The sequence below is a fragment of the Salmo salar genome, chromosome 16 (genome assembly GCF_965601325.2).
Source record: "Salmo salar chromosome 16, fSalSal1, whole genome shotgun sequence".
In the NCBI taxonomy this organism is placed as follows: Eukaryota; Metazoa; Chordata; class Actinopteri; order Salmoniformes; family Salmonidae; genus Salmo; species Salmo salar.
In genome coordinates, this window is record NC_138306.1 from 81,571,929 (window position 1) to 81,595,228 (window position 23,300).

The 23,300-nt window shown below is 45.6% G+C and overlaps 1 pseudogene across 1 annotated transcript in view; it reads right to left on the reverse strand.

Moving 5' to 3' along the window:
* LOC106574789 (dynein regulatory complex subunit 11-like) overlaps positions 1–7,343 on the reverse strand; it is a 49,768-nt pseudogene extending 42,425 nt beyond the window's left edge. The window contains exons 1-13 of the transcript XR_014380810.1: positions 7,340–7,343; positions 6,066–6,102; positions 5,922–5,958; positions 5,808–5,814; positions 5,682–5,718; positions 5,538–5,574; positions 5,298–5,313; positions 5,010–5,094; positions 4,866–4,902; positions 4,639–4,710; positions 2,673–2,873; positions 690–774; positions 439–594 (exon numbers count right to left, since the gene is read on the reverse strand). The product of XR_014380810.1 is annotated as a dynein regulatory complex subunit 11-like (transcript). The remainder of the gene's footprint in view (positions 1–438; positions 595–689; positions 775–2,672; positions 2,874–4,638; positions 4,711–4,865; positions 4,903–5,009; positions 5,095–5,297; positions 5,314–5,537; positions 5,575–5,681; positions 5,719–5,807; positions 5,815–5,921; positions 5,959–6,065; positions 6,103–7,339) is intronic.
* Between the last annotated feature and the right edge of the window lie 15,957 nt (positions 7,344–23,300).

Consider the following 23,300-nt stretch of genomic DNA (forward strand, 5'->3'; position numbering starts at 1 on the left):
GTATTTTATGGTCTTAATTGTGTACGTCCAGTGGGATTGGGCCTTCATGAGGAAAACAGGTGGAGAGAGGCTGCAATAAAGCGCCTACTTCAATTCGCTTAAAAGGAAAAGCACACGACTGATGATTATTGCCCGTCACTTACACTTTCAGTCTATTGGTTTGACTTTGAGACTCTGTGGTCTTCTGAAGGTTTTGGATGTTTCACTTTGTTTTAAGAATGGCATTAAGGTCAGACTCAGATCAGTTATGATTCACTTTGTTTTAAGAATGGCATTAATAATAGCATGAGCCACCATTGGCCAGGCCTTGTCTGTTTAATAACATGAGCCACTATTGGCCAAGCCTTGTCTGTTTAATAGCATGAGCCACTATTGGCCACCAAGCCTTGTCTGTTTAATAACATGATCCACTATTGGCCAAGCCTTGTCTGAGCCCACCTCTCCTTTTTCTTTTCCTCCTTTCTTCTGTTTGCTTTTCCCCTTCTCGTCTTTCTTCTGATCCTTGCGTTCCTTCCCACCCATCTTATCTTTATTTATGTTGTCTTTCCTCTTCTTCTCCTTCTCTTCCTCTTTCGCTGCTAATTCTGCAGCGACCTATCAGGAACAAAAATGAGATGAGCATAGAAAAAGAAACGGAGTGTTTGTTAACTGTCTGTAGGTTAGATGAGGACCATGGGTCATTAGTCTACCTGGTCAGGTGTTTTCTGTGCAAATATGGCTGTTGATCCCCCATCCTCAGCATTGGGGAAGTCAGGAAACTTTCCAGTGGCATCTCTACAATAAATAGCATGTTTTAAAGGCACAATCTGGGATACTTCCTGTTCTTAAATGATCATTTTCATTACAGACATATCATTCTTGATGAATTGTACTATGTCACACTGAGAGTTAGATGGCAGACCCCCAACAAGGTCACCAGAGGGCAGACCCTCCTAATGGTTTTCTAAATGCCTCAGATACTTCCACAGATACTTCCACAGACAGATTGAGGAAGCTGTACCGACAGGGTTTAGATTCTCATCAGACAGGTTGAGGAAGCTGTACCGACAGGGTTTAGATTCTCATCAGACAGGTTGAGGAAGCTGTACCGACAGGGTTTAGATTCTCATCAGACAGGTTGAGGAAGCTGTACCGACAGGGTTTAGATTCTCATCAGACAGGTTGAGGAAGCTGTACCGACAGGGTTTAGATTCTCATCAGACAGGTTGAGGAAGCTGTACCGACAGGGTTTAGATTCTCATCAAACAGGTTGAGGAAGCTGTACCGACAGGGTTTAGATTCTCATCAGACAGGTTGAGGAAGCTGTACCGACAGGGTTTAGATTCTCATCAAACAGGTTGAGGAAGCTGTACCGACAGGGTTTAGATTCTCATCAGACAGGTTGAGGAAGCTGTACCGACAGGGTTTAAATTCTCATCAGACAGGTGGAGGAAGCTGTACCGACAGGGTTTAGATTCTCATCAGACAGGTTGAGGAAGCTGTACCGACAGGGTTTAGACTTTAGTCCACCCTGGAGGGTGTGACCACCTCATCCATCTGCCACGGTGCTTATAATGTTGTCAGCAGCTCAGCCGAGGTCACAGCAGAGGGCAGGGCCGTGGAGGCCAGGCTGGAGCCTGAGACACTGGGGTTGCGTCCAAAATGGGCCCATAGGGCTCTGGTCAAAAGTAGTACACTATTTAGGGAATAGGGTGCCTTTTGGGACGCAGACTGGGGCTGAATGTGGAGGCCAGGGCCATTGTGGGTCATTGCTTTGTCCCCATAGGAGCTGTTCTCTCTCTGTTCACTCCCCAGGGCTCTCCAGGGCCCCCAGCCTGGAGGACTTATGTCCATTGTCCCTCTACTGGTTAGGCAGGCAACACCCACCGCTGGCCAACCATAAATCACCCTGGAATGCACTAATAGGCAGCTAGCATGGAGGGGAAGAGACACACATGGAGGGAAGACACACATAGAGGGAAGACACACATAGAGGGAAGACACACATAGAGGGGAAGACACACATAGAGGGAAGACACACAGAGGGGAAGACACACATAGAGGGGAAGACACACATAGAGGGGAAGACACACATAGAGGGGAAGACACACATAGAGGGGAAGACACACATAGAGGGGAAGACACACATAGAGGGGAAGACACACATAGAGGGGAAGACACACATAGAGGGAAGACACACATAGAGGGGAAGACACACATAGAGGGGAAGACACACATAGAGGGGAAGACACACATAGAGGGGAAGACACACATAGAGGGGAAGACACACATAGAGGGAAGACACACATAGAAGGAAGACACACATAGAGGGGAAGACACACATAGAGGGAAGACACACATAGAAGGAAGACACACATAGCCACTGACTGTGGCTCCTTTCCTCCGGCCATATCCTGCACCTAACAGCCATTAGGCCTCACACTAACACTCTGTTTTTGCTCTTGGCCTCCCCCCTCCCCTTTTCCATTCCAACCTCCTCTTCATGACACGAACAGGGACAGATACATACTGGTGGGGAAGGGTTTGGCAGGAGCCAGGAAGAGTCTATGGGTGTGATAACCTCAGAGACATGGCAGTGAAAGGAGGAGTTAGGTTGGGAGAGAGAAGATAACACAGAAAAGAAACAGCTACTGTGAAAGAAGACAGACTTCCCCGTTGCCTGCCTGTCTCACCGGCACTCGATAAACCACTGTCTGATCTGCTCTTGCAGGGTTTCCCGTAGGGCCATCCACGGCACGCACAGACTCCTTGATGCTGACCAGGGCCCTCTGGTACTCAGCCTCATTCTCCTCCTGGACCAGCCTGCCAGTCGTCTCCACCTGCTGGGCCTTCAGCTGGGCCACGCTGGGCCTCTGCTGCTGCTCTGGAGGGACCTGAGGACCAGGGAGGACCAAACACAGCTATAGAGATTAGTGGGGTGAAACAGGGATGCAGCTTAAGCCCCACCCTCTTCAACATATATATCCATGAATTGGCGAGGGCACTAGAACAGTCTGCAGCACCCGGCCTCACCCTACTAGAATCTGAAGTCAAATGTCTACTCTTTGCTGATGAATTGGTGCTTCTGTCACCAACCAAGGAGGAGGGCCTACAGCAGCACCTAGATCTCCTGCACAGATTCTGCCAGACCTGGGCCCTGACAGTAAATCTCAGTAAGACCAAAATAATGGTGTTCCAAAAAAGGTCCAGTCGCCAGGACCACAAATACAAATTCATCTAGACACCGTTGCTCTAGAGCACACAAAAAATGATACATACCTCGGCCTAAACATCAGCGCCACAGGTAACTTCCACAAAGCTGTGAACGATCTGAGAGACAAGACAAGAAGGGCCTTCTATGCCATCACAAGGAGCATAAAATTCAACATACCAATTAGGATCTGGCTAAAAATACTTGAATCAGTTATAGAACCCATTGCCCTTTATGGTTGTGAAGTCTGGGGTCCGCTCACCAACCAAGAATTCACAAAAATGGACAAACACCAAATTGAGACTCTGCATGCAGAATTCTGCAAAAATATCCTCAGTGTATAACGTAGAACACCAAATAATACATGCAGAGCAGAATTAGGCCGATACCCACTAATTATCAAAATCCAGAAAGAGACGTTCAATTCTACAACCACCTAAAAGGAAGCGATTCCCAAACCTTCCATAACAAAGCCATCACCTACAGAGAGATGAACCTGGAGTTGAGTCCCCTAAGCAAGCTGGTCCTGGGGCTCTGTTCACAAACACAAACACACCCCACAGAGCCCCAGGACAGCACCACAATTAGGCCCAACCAAATCATGAGAAAACAAAAAGATAATTACTTGACACATTGGAAAGAATTAACAAAAAAACTAGAATGCTATTTGGCCCTAAACAGAGAGTACACAGTGGCAGAATACCTGACCATGTGACTGACCCAAAATTAAGGAAAGCTTTGACTAAGTACAGACTCAGTGAGCATAGCCTTGCTATTGAGAGAGGCCACCGTAGGCAGACCTGGCTCTCAAGAGAAGACAGGCTATTTGCACACTGCCCACAAAATGAGGTGGAAACTGCAGCACTTCCTAACCTCTTGCCAAATGTATGACCATATTAGAGACACATATTTCCCTCAGATTACACAGATCCACAAAGAATTTGAATACAAATCCAATCCAATCACAGCAGCAAGATTTGTGACCTGTTGCCACAAGAAAAGGGCAACCAGTGAAGAACAAACACCATTTATTTCCCTTTTGTACTTTAACTATTTGCACATTGTTACAACAATGTATATAGACATAATATCACATTTGAAATGTCTTTATTCTTTTGTACCTTTTGTGAGTGTAATGTTTACTGTTTTATTGTTTATTTCACGTTTGTTTATTATCTATTTCACTTAGGCAATGTTTCCCATGCCTATAAAGCCCCTTAAATTTAATTGAATTGAGAGAGAGAGACAAACAGATTTAGCACAAAGGGAAGATAAACAAAATTACCATGGCACCAAGGCTTGTCTGGTTATCACCACTGGTACTGATTGGCTGACCTTCACAATACAGACGTGTCTGTGATATTCTGTGTTTACTGACTCAGAGTAACCCTGCCCCTTTGTTACCCAACACAGTCCTGGTAGAGGGAACAGTGAACAAGTACACCCACCATTCCCAGAAATACCATCTCCTCCAGCCGTTCTCTCCTGGTCCTCTTCCTCTGACTGTAGCCCCGCCAAACCTGTAACACACCAGAACAACAGGACAGCTAGGACACAACACGGGATACCTAGAACATACCAGAACAACAGGACAGCTAGGACACAACACAGGACACCTAGAACACACCAGAACAACAGGACAGCTAGGACACAACACGGGACACCTAGAACACACCAGAACAACAGGACAGCTAGGACACAACACGGGACACCTAGAACACACCAGAACAACAGGACACCTAGGACACAACACGGGACACCTAGAACACACCAGAACAACAGGACAGCTAGGACACAACACGGGACACCTAGAACATACCAGAACAACAGGACAGCTAGGACACAACACGGGACACCTAGAACACACCAGAACAACAGGACAGCTAGGACACAACCCGGGACACCTACAACACACCAGAACAACAGGACAGCTAGGACACAACACGGGACACCTACAACACACCAGAACAACAGGACAGCTAGGACACAACACGGGACACCTAGAACATACCAGAACAACAGGACAGCTAGGACACAACACGGGACACCTAGAACACACCAGAACAACAGGACAGCTAGGACACAACACAGGACACCTAGAACATACCAGAACAACAGGACAGCTAGGACACAACACGGGACACCTAGAACACACCAGAACAACAGGACAGCTAGGACACAACCCGGGACACCTACAACACACCAGAACAACAGGACAGCTAGGACACAACACGGGACACCTACAACACACCAGAACAACAGGACAGCTAGGACACAACACAGGACACCTAGAACACACCAGAACAACAGGACAGCTAGGACACAACACAGGACACCTAGAACACACCAGAACAACAGGACAGCTAGGACACAACACGGGACACCTAGAACACACCAGAAAAACAGGACAGCTAGGACACAACACAGGACACCTAGAACACACCAGAAAAACAGGACACCTAGGACACAACACGGGACACCTAGAACATACCAGAACAACAGGACAGCTAGGACACAACACGGGACACCTAGAACACACCAGAACAACAGGACAGCTAGGACACAACACGGGACACCTAGAACACACCAGAAAAACAGGACAGCTAGGACACAACACAGGACACCTAGAACACACCAGAACAACAGGACAGCTAGGACACAACACAGGACACCTAGAACACACCAGAAAAACAGGACAGCTAGGACACAACACGGGACACCTAGAACACACCAGAACAACAGGACAGCTAGGACACAACACGGGACACCTAGAACACACCAGAAAAACAGGACAGCTAGGACACAACACAGGACACCTAGAACACACCAGAACAACAGGACAGCTAGGACACAACACGGGACACCTAGAACATACCAGAACAACAGGACAGCTAGGACACAACACGGGACACCTAGAACACACCAGAACAACAGGACAGCTAGGACACAACACAGGACACCTAGAACACACCAGAACAACAGGACAGCTAGGACACAACACAGGACACCTAGAACACACCAGAAAAACAGGACAGCTAGGACACAACACAGGACACCTAGAACACACCAGAACAACAGGACAGCTAGGACACAACACAGGACACCTAGAACACACCAGAAAAACAGGACACCTAGAACACAACAAGACATACCTAGAACCCAAAACAAGACACACATAGAACGAGACACGTAGAACACAAGACAAGGGGACAGACAAAAGGGGATTTTATAACCAGCATGCCCATACTGCATTGCATGAACAGCTGAGAGCTGAGCAGAGCCCGACAAATGCCAAACACTCAGGACCCGGGGGCTGGCAGGCAGCTAATATCCAGGAGACAGACGCTACTCATGATAACACCTGCCTCTTCCCCCCCCCCCCCCATGGAAGAGACCCCTCTCTATGGCTGGCCTGCTCCAATGATATCTCCCACTCACATAGATGAGGAATGCAACACTACTGCAGGGAGGAATGAGCCTATGTATCAGTCACAGTGGTGGTGACATCTGATATGAAAGTAGTGTCCTGTTCTACCAAGGTGCTGCTTACAAAGTCAGGTTTGTCTAACAGTGTTTGATCGATACCGTCCCTTGTGCAAGACAGGGATTAACATTGATCCAGCGCTCTGACCTGAACATGAACCCTAACAGGTCAGGTCAACAGAACCACTTGTCACTACCTCAGCCATGCCACGTTATTATAACCATACATGATCCAACCTCTCCATAAAATATCTACACACCCGATTCCTCCGTGAAAGCAATGTGCCCAGCGGCTTTGTTAGGCCAGAGATGGTTTACACTTGGGCCGATGAGAGAGAATGGTGGGGGGAACTGAAAGTGAGTCTGAATTTTAGGTGTTCGTTTCCATGACCTTGCTGATCATGTAATGTGATGACCCAGCGTTTTGACATCTGGGTGTCTGTATGGGAACATCTAGGTGGTACTATGGTTATGAACCAACCAACAGCAGAGAGGTGACATTGAGATAACATTGCTGAGATGAACTTGTTGTGCCTTTTTGCAAAGCAGGGAGAAAACAATATCACTTGGACCAATTTCTCCATACAAAGTAAAAGCAGCCATCGATTTGGACTTGGACTCAGTCCAAGTGTATAGCAGAGTTTAATACAGATGGTACTCTGTTACCCATCTTTAAGCAATTCATCAAGAGGTGGTTTGGCTTTGACGAGAGAGAGTGGGATGAACTACAACCCTCTGACAAGAGAGAGTGTGATGAACTACAACCCTCTGATTAGAGAGAGTGGGATGAACTACAACCCTCTGACTAGAGAGAGTGTGATGAACTACAACCCTCTGATTAGAGAGAGTGGGATGAACTACAACCCTCTGATTAGAGAGAGTGTGATGAACTACAACCCTCTGACTAGAGAGAGTGTGATGAACTACAACCCTCTGACTAGAGAGAGTGTGATGAACTACAACCCTCTGATTAGAGAGAGTGTGATGAACTACAACCCTCTGACTAGAGAGAGTGGGATAAACTACAACCCTCTGACTAGAGAGAGTGGGATAAACTACAACCCTCTGACTATAGAGAGTGTGATGAACTACAACCCTCTGACTAGAGAGAGTGTGATGAACTACAACCCTCTGACTAGAGAGAGTGGGATAAACTACAACCCTCTGACTATAGAGAGTGTGATGAACTACAACCCTCTGATTAGAGAGAGTGGGATGAACTACAACCCTCTGACTAGAGAGAGTGTGATGAACTACAACCCTCTGACTAGAGAGAGTGGGATAAACTACAACCCTCTGACTATAGAGAGTGTGATGAACTACAACCCTCTGATTAGAGAGAGTGGGATGAACTACAACCCTCTGATTAGAGAGAGTGTGATGAACTACAACCCTCTGATTAGAGAGAGTGGGATGAACTACAACCCTCTGATTAGAGAGAGTGTGATGAACTACAACCCTCTGACTAGAGAGAGTGTGATGAACTACAACCCTCTGATTAGAGAGAGTGTGATGAACTACAACCCTCTGACTAGAGAGAGTGTGATGAACTACAACCCTCTGATTAGAGAGAGTTTGATGAACTACAACCCTCTGACTAGAGAGAGTGTGATGAACTACAACCCTCTGATTAGAGAGAGTTTGATGAACTACAACCCTCTGATTAGAGAGAGTGGGATGAACTACAACCCTCTGACTAGAGAGAGTGGGATGAACTACAACCCTCTGACTAGAGAGAGTGGGATGAACTACAACCCTCTGACTAGAGAGAGTGTGATGAACTACAACCCTCTGACTAGAGAGAGTGTGATGAACTACAACCCTCTGACTAGAGAGAGTGGGATGAACTACAACCCTCTGACTAGAGAGAGTGGGATGAACTACAACCCTCTGACTAGAGAGAGTGGGATGAACTACAACCCTCTGACTAGAGAGAGTGTGATGAACTACAACCCTCTGATTAGAGAGAGTGGGATGAACTACAACCCTCTGACTAGAGAGAGTGTGATGAACTACAACCCTCTGATTAGAGAGAGTGTGATGAACTACAACCCTCTGATTAGAGAGAGTGTGATGAACTACAACCCTCTGACTAGAGAGAGTGGGATGAACTACAACCCTCTGACTAGAGAGAGTGGGATGAACTACAACCCTCTGATTAGAGAGAGTGGGATGAACTACAACCCTCTGATTAGAGAGAGTGTGATGAACTACAACCCTCTGATTAGAGAGAGTGTGATGAACTACAACCCTCTGACTAGAGAGAGTGGGATGAACTACAACCCTCTGATTAGAGAGAGTGGGATGAACTACAACCCTCTGACTAGAGAGAGTGTGATGAACTACAACCCTCTGACTAGAGAGTGTGATGAACTACAACCCTCTGACTAGAGAGAGTGGGATGAACTACAACCCTCTGACTAGAGAGAGTGTGATGAACTACAACCCTCTGACTAGAGAGAGTGGGATGAACTACAACCCTCTGACTAGAGAGAGTGGGATGAACTACAACCCTCTGACTGGAGAGAGTGTGATGAACTACAACCCTCTGACTAGAGAGAGTGTGATGAACTACAACCCTCTGATTAGAGAGAGTGTGATGAACTACAACCCTCTGACTAGAGAGAGTGGGATGAACTACAACCCTCTGACTAGAGAGAGTGTGATGAACTACAACTCTCTGACTATAGAGAGTGTGATGAACTACAACCCTCTGACTAGAGAGAGTGTGATGAACTACAACCCTCTGATTAGAGAGAGTGTGATGAACTACAACCCTCTGATTAGAGAGAGTGTGATGAACTACAACCCTCTGATTAGAGAGAGTGTGATGAACTACAACCCTCTGACTAGAGAGAGTGGGATGAACTACAACCCTCTGATTAGAGAGAGTGTGATGAACTACAACCCTCTGACTAGAGAGAGTAGGATGAACTACAACCCTCTGATTAGAGAGAGTGTGATGAACTACAACCCTCTGACTAGAGAGAGTGTGATGAACTACAACCCTCTGACTAGAGAGAGTGTGATGAACTACAACCCTCTGATTAGAAAGAGTGTGATGAATTACAACCCTCTGACTAGAGAGTGTGATGAACTACAACCCTCTGACTAGAGAGAGTGGGATGAACTACAACCCTCTGACTAGAGAGAGTGTGATGAACTACAACCCTCTGACTAGAGAGAGTGTGATGAACTACAACCCCCTTACTAGAGAGAGTGGGATGAACTACAACCCTCTGACTAGAGAGTGTGATGAACTACAACCCTCTTACTATAGAGAGTGGGATGAACTACAACCCTCTGATTAGAGAGAGTGGGATGAACTACAACCCTCTGACTAGAGAGAGTGTGATGAACTACAACCCTCTGATTAGAGAGAGTGTGGGATGAACTACAACCCTCTGATTAGAGAGAGTGGGATGAACTACAACCCTCTTACTATAGAGAGTGTGATGAACTATAACCCTCTGACTAGAGAGAGTGTGATGAACTACAACTCTCTGATTAGAGAGAGTTTGATGAACTACAACCCTCTGATTAGAGAGAGTGGGATGAACTACAACCCTCTGACTAGAGAGAGTGGGATGAACTACAACCCTCTGATTAGAGAGAGTGGGATGAACTACAACCCTCTGACTAGAGACAGTGTGATGAACTACAACCCTCTGATTAGAGAGAGTGGGATGAACTACAACCCTCTGACTATAGAGAGTGTGATGAACTACAACCCTCTGATTAGAGAGAGTGTGATGAACTACAACCCTCTGACTAGAGAGAGTGTGATGAACTACAACCCTCTGATTAGAGAGAGTGTGATGAACTACAACCCTCTGACTAGAGAGAGTGTGATGAACTACAACCCTCTGACTAGAGAGAGTGTGATGAACTACAACCCTCTGACTAGAGAGAGTGTGATGAACTACAACCCTCTGATTAGAGAGAGTGTGATGAACTACAACCCTCTGACTAGAGAGAGTGTGATGAACTACAACCCTCTGACTAGAGAGAGTGGGATGAACTACAACCCTCTGACTAGAGAGAGTGGGATGAACTACAACCCTCTGATTAGAGAGAGTGGGATGAACTACAACCCTCTGACTAGAGAGAGTGTGATGAACTACAACCCTCTGATTAGAGAGAGTGGGATGAACTACAACCCTCTGACTATAGAGAGTGTGATGAACTACAACCCTCTGATTAGAGAGAGTGTGATGAACTACAACCCTCTGACTAGAGAGAGTGTGATGAACTACAACCCTCTGATTAGAGAGAGTGTGATGAACTACAACCCTCTGACTAGAGAGAGTGTGATGAACTACAACCCTCTGACTAGAGAGAGTGTGATGAACTACAACCCTCTGACTAGAGAGAGTGTGATGAACTACAACCCTCTGATTAGAGAGAGTGTGATGAACTACAACCCTCTGACTAGAGAGAGTGTGATGAACTACAACCCTCTGACTAGAGAGAGTGGGATGAACTACAACCCTCTGACTAGAGAGAGTGGGATGAACTACAACCCTCTGATTAGAGAGAGTGGGATGAACTACAACCCTCTGACTATAGAGAGTGTGATGAACTACAACCCTCTGACTAGAGAGAGTGTGATGAACTACAACCCTCTGACTAGAGAGAGTGTGATGAACTACAACCCTCTGATTAGAGAGAGTGTGATGAACTACAACCCTCTGATTAGAGAGAGTGGGATGAACTACAACCCTCTGACTAGAGAGAGTGGGATGAACTACAACCCTCTGATTAGAGAGAGTGTGATGAACTACAACCCTCTGACTAGAGAGAGTGTGATGAACTACAACCCTCTGACTAGAGAGAGTGTGATGAACTACAACCCTCTGACTAGAGAGAGTGTGATGAACTACAACCCTCTGATTAGAGAGAGTGTGATGAACTACAACCCTCTGATTAGAGAGAGTGTGATGAACTACAACCCTCTGATTAGAGAGAGTGTGATGAACTACAACCCTCTGACTAGAGAGAGTGGGATGAACTACAACCCTCTGATTAGAGAGAGTGGGATGAATTACAACCCTCTGATTAGAGAGAGTGTGATGAACTACAACCCTCTGACTAGAGAGAGTGTGATGAACTACAACCCTCCCACTAGAGAGAGTGGGATGAACTACAACCCTCTGATTAGAGAGAGTGTGATGAACTACAACCCTCTGACTAGAGAGAGTGTGATGAACTACAACCCTCTGACTAGAGAGAGTGGGATGAACTACAACCCTCTGACTAGAGAGAGTGGGATGAACTACAACCCTCTGATTAGAGAGAGTGGGATGAACTACAACCCTCTGACTATAGAGAGTGTGATGAACTACAACCCCCTTACTAGAGAGAGTGGGATGAACTACAACCCTCTGACTAGAGAGTGTGATGAACTACAACCCTCTTACTATAGAGAGTGGGATGAATTACAACCCTCTGATTAGAGAGAGTGTGATGAACTACAACCCTCTGATTAGAGAGAGTGTGATGAACTACAACCCTCTGACTAGAGAGAGTGTGATGAACTACAACCCTCTGATTAGAGAGAGTGTGATGAACTACAACCCTCTGACTAGAGAGAGTGTGATGAACTACAACCCTCTGACTAGAGAGAGTGTGATGAACTACAACCCTCTGACTAGAGAGATTGTGATGAACTACAACCCTCTGATTAGAGAGAGTGTGATGAACTACAACCCTCTGACTAGAGAGAGTGTGATGAACTACAACCCTCTGACTAGAGAGAGTGGGATGAACTACAACCCTCTGACTAGAGAGAGTGGGATGAACTACAACCCTCTGATTAGAGAGAGTGGGATGAACTACAACCCTCTGACTATAGAGAGTGTGATGAACTACAACCCTCTGACTAGAGAGAGTGTGATGAACTACAACCCTCTGACTAGAGAGAGTGTGATGAACTACAACCCTCTGATTAGAGAGAGTGTGATGAACTACAACCCTCTGATTAGAGAGAGTGGGATGAACTACAACCCTCTGACTAGAGAGAGTGGGATGAACTACAACCCTCTGATTAGAGAGAGTGTGATGAACTACAACCCTCTGACTAGAGAGAGTGTGATGAACTACAACCCTCTGACTAGAGAGAGTGTGATGAACTACAACCCTCTGACTAGAGAGAGTGTGATGAACTACAACCCTCTGATTAGAGAGAGTGTGATGAACTACAACCCTCTGATTAGAGAGAGTGTGATGAACTACAACCCTCTGATTAGAGAGAGTGTGATGAACTACAACCCTCTGACTAGAGAGAGTGGGATGAACTACAACCCTCTGATTAGAGAGAGTGGGATGAATTACAACCCTCTGATTAGAGAGAGTGTGATGAACTACAACCCTCTGATTAGAGAGAGTGTGATGAACTACAACCCTCTGACTAGAGAGAGTGTGATGAACTACAACCCTCTGATTAGAGAGAGTGTGATGAACTACAACCCTCTGACTAGAGAGAGTGTGATGAACTACAACCCTCTGACTAGAGAGAGTGGGATGAACTACAACCCTCTGACTAGAGAGAGTGGGATGAACTACAACCCTCTGATTAGAGAGAGTGGGATGAACTACAACCCTCTGACTATAGAGAGTGTGATGAACTACAACCCTCTGACTAGAGAGAGTGTGATGAACTACAACCCTCTGATTAGAGAGAGTGTGATGAACTACAACCCTCTGACTAGATAGAGTGGGATGAACTACAACCCTCTGACTGGAGAGAGTGGGATGAACTACAACCCTCTGACTAGAGAGAGTGTGATGAATTACAACCCTCTGATTAGAGAGAGTGGGATGAACTACAACCCTCTGACTAGAGAGAGTGTGATGAACTACAACCCTCTGACTAGAGAGAGTGGGATGAACTACAACCCTCTGACTAGAGAGAGTGTGATGAACTACAACCCTCTGACTGGAGAGAGTGTGATGAACTACAACCCTCTGACTAGAGAGAGTGTGATGAACTACAACCCTCTGATTAGAGAGAGTGTGATGAACTACAACCCTCTGACTAGAGAGAGTGGGATGAACTACAACCCTCTGATTAGAGAGAGTGTGATGAACTACAACCCTCTGACTAGAGAGAGTGGGATGAACTACAACCCTCTGATTAGAGAGAGTGTGATGAACTACAACCCTCTGACTAGAGAGAGTGTGATGAACTACAACCCTCTGATTAGAGAGAGTGTGATGAACTACAACCCTCTGACTAGAGAGAGTGTGGGATGAACTACAACCCTCTGATTAGAGAGAGTGGGATGAATTACAACCCTCTGATTAGAGAGAGTGTGATGAACTACAACCCTCTGATTAGAGAGAGTGTGATGAACTACAACCCTCTGACTAGAGAGAGTGTGATGAACTACAACCCTCTGACTAGAGAGTGTGATGAACTACAACCCTCTGACTAGAGAGAGTGGGATGAACTACAACCCTCTGACTAGAGAGAGTGTGATGAACTACAACCCTCTGACTAGAGAGAGTGTGATGAACTACAACCTCCTTACTAGAGAGAGTGGGATGAACTACAACCCTCTGACTAGAGAGTGTGATGAACTACAACCCTCTGACGAGAGAGAGTGGGATGAACTACAACCCTCTGACTATAGAGAGTGGGATGAACTACAACCCTCTTACTATAGAGAGTGGGATGAACTACAACCCTCTGACTAGAGAGAGTGTGATGAACTACAACCCTCTGACTAGAGAGAGTGTGATGAACTACAACCCTCTGATTAGAGAGAGTGTGATGAACTACAACCCTCTGACTAGAGAGAGTGGGATGAACTACAACCCTCTGACTAGAGAGAGTGTGATGAACTACAACCCTCTGACTGGAGAGAGTGTGATGAACTACAACCCTCTGACTAGAGAGAGTGTGATGAACTACAACCCCCTTACTAGAGAGAGTAGGATGAACTACAACCCTCTGATTAGAAAGAGTGTGATGAACTACAACCCTCTGACTAGAGAGTGTGATGAACTACAACCCTCTGACTAGAGAGAGTGGGATTAACTACAACCCTCTGACTAGAGAGAGTGTGATGAACTACAACCCTCTGACTAGAGAGAGTGTGATGAACTACAACCCCCTTACTAGAGAGAGTGGGATGAACTACAACCCTCTGACTAGAGAGAGTGTGATGAACTACAACCCTCTGACTAGAGAGAGTGGGATGAACTACAACCCTCTGATTAGAGAGAGTGTGATGAACTACAACCCTCTGACGAGAGAGAGTGGGATGAACTACAACCCTCTGACTAGAGAGAGTGTGATGAACTACAACCCTCTGACTATAGAGAGTGGGATGAACTACAACCCTCTGATTAGAGAGAGTGGGATGAACTACAACCCTCTGATTAGAGAGAGTGGGATGAACTACAACCCTCTGATTAGAGAGAGTGTGATGAACTACAACCCTCTGATTAGAGAGAGTGGGATGAACTACAACCCTCTGATTAGAGAGAATGGGATGAACTACAACCCTCTGACTAGAGAGAGTGTGATGAACTACAACCCTCTGACTAGAGAGAGTGGGATGAACTACAACCCTCTGATTAGAGAGAGTGTGGGATGAACTACAACCCTCTGATTAGAGAGAGTGGGATGAACTACAACCCTCTGATTAGAGAGAATGGGATGAACTACAACCCTCTGACTAGAGAGAGTGGGATGAACTACAACCCTCTGATTAGAGAGAGTGTGGGATGAACTACAACCCTCTGATTAGAGAGAGTGGGATGAACTACAACCCTCTGATTAGAGAGAGTGTGATGAACTACAACCCTCTGACTAAAGAGAGTGTGATGAACTACAACCCTCTGACTATAGAGAGTGTGATGAACTACAACCCTCTGACTAGAGAGAGTGTGATGAACTACAACTCTCTGATTAGAGAGAGTTTGATGAACTACAACCCTCTGATTAGAGAGAGTGGGATGAACTACAACCCTCTGATTAGAGAGAGTGGGATGAACTACAACCCTCTGACTAGAGAGAGTGTGATGAACTACAACCCTCTGATTAGAGAGAGTGGGATGAACTACAACCCTCTGATTAGAGAGAGTGTGATGAACTACAACCCTCTGATTAGAAAGAGTGTGATGAACTACAACCCTCTGACTAGAGAGTGTGATGAACTACAACCCTCTGACTAGAGAGAGTGGGATGAACTACAACCCTCTGACTAGAGAGAGTGTGATGAACTACAACCCTCTGACTAGAGAGAGTGTGATGAACTACAACCCCCTTACTAGAGAGAGTGTGATGAACTACAACCCTCTGACTAGAGAGAGTGTGATGAACTACAACCCTCTGACTAGAGAGAGTGGGATGAACTACAACCCTCTGACTAGAGAGAGTGTGATGAACTACAACCCTCTGACTGGAGAGAGTGTGATGAACTACAACCCTCTGACTAGAGAGAGTGTGATGAACTACAACCCTCTGATTAGAGAGAGTGGGATGAACTACAAGCCTCTGACTAGAGAGAGTGGGATGAACTACAACCCTCTGACTAGAGAGAGTGTGATGAACTACAACCCTCTGACTAGAGAGAGTGGGATGAACTACAACCCTCTGACTAGAGAGAGTGTGATGAACTACAACTCTCTGACTATAGAGAGTGTGATGAACTACAACCCTCTGACTAGAGAGAGTGTGATGAACTACAACCCTCTGATTAGAGAGAGTGTGATGAACTACAACCCTCTGATTAGAGAGAGTGTGATGAACTACAACCCTCTGATTAGAGAGAGTGTGATGAACTACAACCCTCTGATTAGAGAGAGTGTGATGAACTACAACCCTCTGACTAGAGAGAGTGGGATGAACTACAACCCTCTGATTAGAGAGAGTGTGGGATGAACTACAACCCTCTGATTAGAGAGAGTGGGATGAACTACAACCCTCTGATTAGAGAGAGTGGGATGAACTACAACCCTCTGACTAGAGAGAGTGTGATGAACTACAACCCTCTGACTAGATAGAGTGGGATGAACTACAACCCCCTTACTAGAGAGAGTGTGATGAACTACAACCCTCTGACTAGAGAGAGTGTGATGAACTACAACTCTCTGACTATAGAGAGTGTGATGAACTACAACCCTCTGACTAGAGAGAGTGTGATGAACTACAACCCTCTGATTAGAGAGAGTGTGATGAACTACAACCCTCTGATTAGAGAGAGTGTGATGAACTACAACCCTCTGATTAGAGAGAGTGTGATGAACTACAACCCTCTGACTAGAGAGAGTGGGATGAACTACAACCCTCTGATTAGAGAGAGTGTGGGATGAACTACAACCCTCTGATTAGAGAGAGTGGGATGAATTACAACCCTCTGATTAGAGAGAGTGTGATGAACTACAACCCTCTGATTAGAGAGAGTGTGATGAACTACAACCCTCTGACTAGAGAGAGTGTGATGAACTACAACCCTCTGACTAGAGAGAGTGGGATGAACTACAACCCTCTGACTAGAGAGAGTGTGATGAACTACAACCCTCTGATTAGAGAGAGTGGGATGAACTACAACCCTCTGATTAGAAAGAGTGTGATGAACTACAACCCTCTGACTAGAGAGTGTGATGAACTACAACCCTCTGACTAGAGAGAGTGGGATGAACTACAACCCTCTGACTAGAGAGAGTGTGATGAACTACAACCCTCTGATTAGAGAGAGTGTGATGAACTACAAACCTCTGATTAGAGAGAGTGTGATGAACTACAACCCTCTGATTAGAGAGAGTGGGATGAACTACAACCCTCTGACTAGAGAGAGTGTGATGAACTACAACCCTCTGACGAGAGAGAGTGGGATGAACTACAACCCTCTGACTATAGAGAGTGGGATGAACTACAACCCTCTTACTATAGAGAGTGGGATGAACTACAACCCTCTGATTAGAGAGAGTGGGATGAACTACAACCCTCTGACTAGAGAGTGTGATGAACTACAACCCTCTGACTAGAGAGTGTGGGATGAACTACAACCCTCTGACTAGATAGAGTGGGATGAACTACAACCCCCTTACTAGAGAGAGTGTGATGAACTACAACCCTCTGACTAGAGAGAGTGTGATGAACTACAACTCTCTGACTATAGAGAGTGTGATGAACTACAACCCTCTGACTAGAGAGAGTGTGATGAACTACAACCCTCTGATTAGAGAGAGTGTGATGAACTACAACCCTCTGATTAGAGAGAGTGTGATGAACTACAACCCTCTGATTAGAGAGAGTGTGATGAACTACAACCCTCTGACTAGAGAGAGTGGGATGAACTACAACCCTCTGATTAGAGAGAGTGTGGGATGAACTACAACCCTCTGATTAGAGAGAGTGGGATGAATTACAACCCTCTGATTAGAGAGAGTGTGATGAACTACAACCCTCTGATTAGAGAGAGTGTGATGAACTACAACCCTCTGACTAGAGAGAGTGTGATGAACTACAACCCTCTGACTAGAGAGAGTGGGATGAACTACAACCCTCTGACTAGAGAGAGTGTGATGAACTACAACCCTCTGATTAGAGAGAGTGGGATGAACTACAACCCTCTGATTAGAAAGAGTGTGATGAACTACAACCCTCTGACTAGAGAGTGTGATGAACTACAACCCTCTGACTAGAGAGAGTGGGATGAACTACAACCCTCTGACTAGAGAGAGTGGGATGAACTACAACCCTCTGATTAGAGAGAGTGTGATGAACTACAACCCTCTGATTAGAGAGAGTGTGATGAACTACAACCCTCTGATTAGAGAGAGTGTGATGAACTACAACCCTCTGATTAGAGAGAGTGTGATGAACTACAACCCTCTGATTAGAGAGAGTGGGATGAACTACAACCCTCTGACTAGAGAGTGTGATGAACTACAACCCTCTGACGAGAGAGAGTGGGATGAACTACAACCCTCTGACTATAGAGAGTGGGATGAACTACAACCCTCTTACTATAGAGAGTGGGATGAACTACAACCCTCTGATTAGAGAGAGTGGGATGAACTACAACCCTCTGACTAGAGAGAGTGTGATGAACTACAACCCTCTGACGAGAGAGAGTGGGATGAACTACAACCCTCTGACTATAGAGAGTGGGATGAACTACAACCCTCTTACTATAGAGAGTGGGATGAACTACAACCCTCTGATTAGAGAGAGTGGGATGAACTACAACCCTCTGACTAGAGAGTGTGATGAACTACAACCCTCTGACGAGAGAGAGTGGGATGAACTACAACCCTCTGACTATAGAGAGTGGGATGAACTACAACCCTCTTACTATAGAGAGTGGGATGAACTACAACCCTCTGATTAGAGAGAGTGTGATGAACTACAACCCTCTGACTATAGAGAGTGGGATGAACTACAACCCTCTGACTATAGAGAGTGTGATGAACTACAACCCTCTGACTAGAGAGAGTGGGATAAACTACAACCCTCTGACTATAGAGAGTGTGATGAACTACAACCCTCTGACTAGAGAGAGTGGGATGAACAACAACCCTCTGATTAGAGAGAGTGTGATGAACTACAACCCTCTGATTAGAGAGAGTGGGATGAACTACAACCCTCTGATTAGAGAGAGTGGGATGAACTACAACCCTCTGATTAGAGAGAGTGGGATGAACTACAACCCTCTGATTAGAGAGAGTGTGATGAACTACAACCCTCTGATTAGAGAGAGTGTGATGAACTACAACCCTCTGACTATAGAGAGTGTGATGAACTACAACCCTCTGACTAGAGAGAGTGTGATGAACTACAACTCTCTGATTAGAGAGAGTTTGATGAACTACAACCCTCTGATTAGAGAGAGTGGGATGAACTACAACCCTCTGATTAGAGAGAGTGTGATGAACTACAACCCTCTGACTATAGAGAGTGTGATGAACTACAACCCTCTGACTGGAGAGAGTGTGATGAACTACAACCCTCTGACTAGAGAGAGTGTGATGAACTACAACCCTCTGATTAGAGAGAGTGTGATGAACTACAACCCTCTGATTAGAGAGAGTGTGATGAACTACAACCCTCTGACTAGAGAGAGTGTGATGAACTACAACCCTCTGACTAGAGAGAGTGGGATGAACTACAACCCTCTGACTAGAGAGAGTGTGATGAACTACAACCCTCTGATTAGAGAGAGTGGGAAGAACTACAACCCTCTGATTAGAGAGAGTGTGATGAACTACAACCCTCTGATTAGAAAGAGTGTGATGAACTACAACCCTCTGACTAGAGAGTGTGATGAACTACAACCCTCTGACTAGAGAGAGTGTGATGAACTACAACCCTCTGATTAGAGAGAGTGTGATGAACTACAACCCTCTGATTAGAGAGAGTGGGATGAACTACAACCCTCTGATTAGAGAGAGTGGGATGAACTACAACCCTCTGACTAGAGAGAGTGGGATGAACTACAACCCTCTGACTAGAGAGAGTGTGATGAACTACAACCCTCTGATTAGAGAGAGTGTGATGAACTACAACCCTCTGACTAGAGAGAGTGTGATGAACTACAACCCTCTGACTGGAGAGAGTGTGATGAACTACAACGCTCTGACTAGAGAGAGTGTGATGAACTACAACCCTCTGACTAGAGAGAGTGTGATGAACTACAACTCTCTGACTATAGAGAGTGTGATGAACTACAACCCTCTGACTAGAGAGAGTGTGATGAACTACAACCCTCTGATTAGAGAGAGTGTGATGAACTACAACCCTCTGATTAGAGAGAGTGTGATGAACTACAACCCTCTGATTAGAGAGAGTGTGATGAACTACAACCCTCTGACTAGAGAGAGTGGGATGAACTACAACCCTCTGATTAGAGAGAGTGGGATGAATTACAACCCTAAGATTAGAGAGAGTGTGATGAACTACAACCCTCTGATTAGAGAGAGTGTGATGAACTACAACCCTCTGACTAGAGAGAGTGTGATGAACTACAACCCTCTGACTAGAGAGAGTGGGATGAACTACAACCCTCTGACTAGAGAGAGTGTGATGAACTACAACCCTCTGATTAGAGAGAGTGGGATGAACTACAACCCTCTGATTAGAGAGAGTGTGATGAACTACAACCCTCTGATTAGAAAGAGTGTGATGAACTACAACCCTCTGACTAGAGAGTGTGATGAACTACAACCCTCTGACTAGAGAGAGTGGGATGAACTACAACCCTCTGACTAGAGAGAGTGTGATGAACTACAACCCTCTGACTAGAGAGAGTGTGATGAACTACAACCCCCTTACTAGAGAGAGTAGGATGAACTACAACCCTCTGATTAGAAAGAGTGTGATGAACTACAACCCTCTGACTAGAGAGTGTGATGAACTACAACCCTCTGACTAGAGAGAGTGGGATGAACTACAACCCTCTGACTAGAGAGAGTGGGATGAACTACAACCCTCTGACTAGAGAGAGTGTGATGAACTACAACCCTCTGATTAGAGAGAGTGTGATGAACTACAACCCTCTGACTATAGAGAGTGGGATGAACTACAACCCTCTGATTAGAGAGAGTGGGATGAACTACAACCCTCTGATTAGAGAGAGTGGGATGAACTACAACCCTCTGATTAGAGAGAGTGGGATGAACTACAACCCTCTGACTAGAGAGAGTGTGATGAACTACAACCCTCTGACTAGAGAGAGTGGGATGAACTACAACCCTCTGACTAGAGAGAGTGGGATGAACTACAACCCTCTGATTAGAGAGAGTGGGATGAACTACAACCCTCTGACTAGAGAGAGTGGGATGAACTACAACCCTCTGATTAGAGAGAGTGGGATGAACTACAACCCTCTGACTAGAGAGAGTGTGATGAACTACAACCCTCTGACTAGAGAGAGTGTGATGAACTACAACCCTCTGACTAGAGAGAGTGGGATGAACTACAACCCTCTGACTAGAGAGAGTGTGATGAACTACAACCCTCTGATTAGAGAGAGTGGGATGAACTACAACCCTCTGACTAGAGAGAGTGTGATGAACTACAACCCTCTGACTAGAGAGAGTGTGATGAACTACAACCCTCTGACTAGAGAGAGTGTGATGAACTACAACCTCCTTACTAGAGAGAGTGGGATGAACTACAACCCTCTGACTAGAGAGTGTGATGAACTACAACCCTCTGACGAGAGAGAGTGGGATGAACTACAACCCTCTGACTATAGAGAGTGGGATGAACTACAACCCTCTTACTATAGAGAGTGGGATGAACTACAACCCTCTGATTAGAGAGAGTGGGATGAACTACAACCCTCTGATTAGAGAGAGTGTGGGATGAACTACAACCCTCTGATTAGAGAGAGTGTGATGAACTACAACCCTCTGATTAGAGAGAGTGTGATGAACTACAACCCTCTGATTAGAGAGAGTGTGATGAACTACAACCCTCTGACTATAGAGAGTGTGATGAACTACAACCCTCTGACTAGAGAGAGTGTGATGAACTACAACTCTCTGATTAGAGAGAGTGTGATGAACTACAACCCTCTGATTAGAGAGAGTGTGATGAACTACAACCCTCTGATTAGAGAGAGTGGGATGAACTACAACCCTCTGACTAGAGAGAGTGTGATGAACTACAACCCTCTGATTAGAGAGAGTGTGATGAACTACAACCCTCTGATTAGAGAGAGTGGGATGAACTACAACCCTCTGACTAGAGAGAGTGGGATGAACTACAACCCTCTGATTAGAGAGAGTGTGGGATGAACTACAACCCTCTGATTAGAGAGAGTGGGATGAACTACAACCCTCTGATTAGAGAGAGTGTGATGAACTACAACCCTCTGATTAGAGAGAGTGTGATGAACTACAACCCTCTGACTATAGAGAGTGTGATGAACTACAACCCTCTGACTAGAGAGAGTGTGATGAACTACAACTCTCTGATTAGAGAGAGTTTGATGAACTACAACCCTCTGATTAGAGAGAGTGGGATGAACTACAACCCTCTGATTAGAGAGAGTGTGATGAACTACAACCCTCTGACTATAGAGAGTGTGATGAACTACAACCCTCTGACTAGAGAGAGTGTGATGAACTACAACCCTCTGATTAGAGAGAGTGTGATGAACTACAACCCTCTGATTAGAGAGAGTGGGATGAACTACAACCCTCTGATTAGAGAGAGTGGGATGAACTACAACCCTCTGACTAGAGAGAGTGGGATAAACTACAACCCTCTGACTATAGAGAGTGTGATGAACTACAACCCTCTGACTAGAGAGAGTGTGATGAACTACAACTCTCTGATTAGAGAGAGTTTGATGAACTACAACCCTCTGATTAGAGAGAGTGGGATGAACTACAACCCTCTGATTAGAGAGAGTGTGATGAACTACAACCCTCTGACTATAGAGAGTGTGATGAACTACAACCCTCTGACTAGAGAGAGTGTGATGAACTACAACCCTCTGATTAGAGAGAGTGTGATGAACTACAACCCTCTGATTAGAGAGAGTGGGATGAACTACAACCCTCTGATTAGAGAGAGTGGGATGAACTACAACCCTCTGACTAGAGAGAGTGTGATGAACTACAACCCTCTGACTAGAGAGAGTGTGATGAACTACAACCCTCT